Here is a 3,473-nt window from a genome sequence, read left to right as displayed (position 1 = left end):
TGTCCTAAAGAAAAACACTCTTCCCTTCCCTCTGAATATTTACAGCTGAGAGAATGATCTGAATTACAAGAGGTAACAGCCTCAAGTTATGCCAGGGGAGGTTCAGGTTGGATATTAGGAAAAATTGGTCAGGCACTGGCACAGCTGCCCAGGGAGGTGGTGGAGTCATTGGCCCTGGAGGTGTTCCAGAAATGTGGGGATGTGGCGCTGAGGGACGTGGTCAGTGGGCACGGTGGGGATGGTTGGACTTGATGATCTTTGAGGTCTCTTCCAACCTTAATGATTCTATGAATGCATAAGTAGCCTGGAGAGAATTGCGTAATAGTGGTGAGACTTCTTTCCTTCCGTCATCCTGAGGATTATTACATCTCTGGAACTCAGAACTGTGATGGCAAAGAATTTCACACGTCCCAGAAACCCCAGAATCCAGGAACTCCATCCTGGCCAATGCTGGATCATGGTCCCCATCACATCACAGTGCCCACTGGTGACTGCAGCCTTTCTCTGAAACCCTGCATGCCCTTCTCTCACACTCAAACACCCTTACAGTAATCCTGCATTCTCCTCAATTTCTTTTCTGCCCTACAAAGAACTGAAACAGCTGCCCAAAATGCATTCCTGGTGCTATAATGACTGCAGATACTCAAGTCTTGGGGGCTTTAGTGAGACTGTTTGATTGTAACATCTGTGCACTAAAAACACAGGAGTGCCAGCAATGAATCGTGTGCACAGTGTGATGCTGGATGGGGCAGGAACTGCTGAGCAGCTTGTTATGGGTGCAGTCCTGCTGTGCTGGAAGAAATTGGCTGCTTAACTCAGTGTTGGGTTCTACGTAGGCAGGGTGGGTTTCCATCTGTTCTCCCATCCCATGTGTGGGTGCACTGCTGTAACTCCATCATCGCGTGGGGTGTGGGGGATCTGAGGTCATGGTGGGATAGTGGCACCATGGGTTGGAAGGGCTGAAGGTTCCATTAAGCTGCACATATCTCACACTTAGGCAGGCAGCAAAGACTTCCTACTCACACAGTTGTCCCAAACAAACCTCTGGCTTCATTGTAAAAGCCCTTAAATCTGGATGAAGTTTGTCTCGGGAAGGCTTTCTTAGCTCTTTTCCCCTCTTTTGGTAGTCTGAGGTCAAGTTGGTTGTCATCATGGAAGTTAACTTAAAAAAATCAGGTCTTTCATATATTCTTTTTATATTTCTGTGACTCCAGAGAAAGGACTTCTTTCTGATTTAGAGAGGGGTGGAGGCCCCATCCCTGGAGACAATCCAGGTCAGGCTGGATGGGGCACCGAGCATTCAGTCGAGCTGTGGATTCCCCTGTCCATTGCAGGGGTATTGGAACAGATGACCTTCAAGAGTCCCTTTCAACTCAAATGATTCTCTGATTTGTGACCGGTGTAAAAACTCTTGAACAGGACCTTGGCTTTCCCCTGGAGCTCTGGTTCCCCCATAGCAGCTCTGCTGAACTCTGCTCTCTCTCTGTGTCCCCTGGAATATGTTCACCAATGGAAGACATCATGAGTACAGTGGTTGCACTCACAAGACTTCACTCAAAACTTATGTATATAAGAACGTGAACTCCAAATGTGGCACAGAGCATCAAATTGTGACTGAGATCATGGTAAGAGGGATTTTTTCTAAGCCAAAACATTCGTGTTGAATAATGAACCCTAAGAATATCCAGCTGTGGGCTCATGTACAGTGGTTGGTTGTAGACCTAGTCAATGCTCCAGATACGTGCACATAGATCAGCCCAAAGCAGTGCAAATTGGGATCCTTGAAGTTTGGGTGAGGAGGAAGTTTTTCACATAGAGGGTGTGAAACACTGGAAAAGGTTGCCCAAGGAGGTTGTGGATGCCCCATCCCTGGAGGCTTTCAAGGCCAGGCTGGATGTGGCTCTGGGCAGCCTGGTCTGGTGGTTGGCGACCCTGCACACAGCAGGGGGATTGAAACCAGATGATCATTGTGGTCCTTTTCAACCCAGGCCATGTTATGATTCTATGATCTCTGTCCATCCGTCCACCCTGCCTCTGCGTCCCATCCCACTGCTACTAACTTTAGAACCTACCGGTCAGGCAAATGCTCAGCAAAATGTCACAGGTGAGGTGAAGGGTCTTGGAGATAACTTGGCAGGCACCACGGCTGGTGGAGGAGAGAAACGCACCTCATCCCTCAGCTCATGTCTGCTTTAATAGGATTAGCCACTGATAATTGGGTTCTTGCTGCTCTGAGTTAGTTATAAGCAGCAATTGCTGGAGGGAGGTAAGCAACCCTGGAGAAGTGGCATCTTCTGAAATGTGTAGAGGTTTTAAATTTCTCGTTATCCACTTCATCAAGTGGCAAAGGATGAATCAATCTCAGTGTGTGTTTTTGGTTTTTCAAGGGTAAAGAACGTGCGATTCTCCCACGGCAGCAGAGGCCTAGCGAGGGACAGGGAGTGGGTTCAAATCCCTGAGCAGAATTTAACTTCTGCAGCAAAAATTCCCAATTTTGCCTGAATCCAGGCAGGACCAAGGGAGATAATTCAGACCGCTACAAATTCCCCTCTGAAGCCCTTTCTGCAAAGCTGCTTTCATTTCCAAGCTACTCCAGAGATACGAAAATACCAGGAGGATATTTGCAGCCTAACATGAAAGCACCATTTTATTTTTTTTTTCGAGCAGAGAAAAATTATTTGATTTCTTTTTTTTTTTTTTTTTCTTCTTTTTTTTATGCGCTGCCCAAAGAATGTGCCATCATTTAGACCTCATGCCAAACCCCTCTTATTTACATGTACTCCCCGGAGGGGGCTGACTAAACCTTCCATTACTCAACAGCATCTTGGCTCTGGCACCAAATCACTGCAAAGTTGGAAGGACTTAAAATATATGAGGATATATGGAAAGGGGCTGAGAAGGTGCCACCAACTGAAGGCGTCTTTGACTTCAACCCTAATCTTACTGAATAGAGTAATGCAAATAAATTTTGCTGTTTCAAGTGGAGTCTGGGTTGGATCTTATCTAGGTCTTGGAAATGATAATTGGATCCGATGCAGCACCGCTGCAAATAAATGACCCACCCTTAAAAATACATTGATTTTGTCACTTGACCCCTTTTCTGCCTGGAAAGCATCCCACCAGGTCCTGACCTCTGCTACCTCTTGGCAGTAAAACTGCAGTACGAGTTTTAATAAACACAATTATTTTTGGCTTTGTTGCATTTCTAAGGGAGTTGCAGAAAACATAAACTCAGGTATAAAACCCCAGGATATCTGAGACAGACAAAATAGAAAAGCTCTGCATGTGGCAAATACAATCTGACAGCTGCAAAATAAAAAATCCCTGGCTATCAAGGAATCGGAGCTGAAATCAAGCTGTAGCCATAATCTCTGGGTTGTAAAGAAAGGGATTTAAGGAGCTCTGGAAGGGAGGTTTATCACCACGTTGCACATTTTCCATCTTTGCAGCCAGTCAGATGGAGCAAACTACTG

The 3,473-nt window shown here is 46.0% G+C and overlaps 1 long non-coding RNA gene across 1 annotated transcript; it reads left to right on the top strand.

Moving 5' to 3' along the window:
• The first annotated feature begins 372 nt into the window (after positions 1-372).
• Positions 373-2,980, top strand: LOC121110753. Its single transcript, XR_005859799.1, has 2 exons — positions 373-1,625; positions 2,388-2,980. It is a non-coding gene; the product is annotated as an uncharacterized LOC121110753 (long non-coding RNA).
• The last annotated feature ends 493 nt before the right edge of the window (positions 2,981-3,473 follow it).

Source organism: Gallus gallus, chromosome 4, assembly GCF_016699485.2.
Source record: "Gallus gallus isolate bGalGal1 chromosome 4, bGalGal1.mat.broiler.GRCg7b, whole genome shotgun sequence".
Lineage (NCBI taxonomy): Eukaryota > Metazoa > Chordata > Aves > Galliformes > Phasianidae > Gallus > Gallus gallus.
Note: the sequence above shows the minus strand (reverse complement) of the source record. Positions and strands in the feature narration are given on the sequence as shown.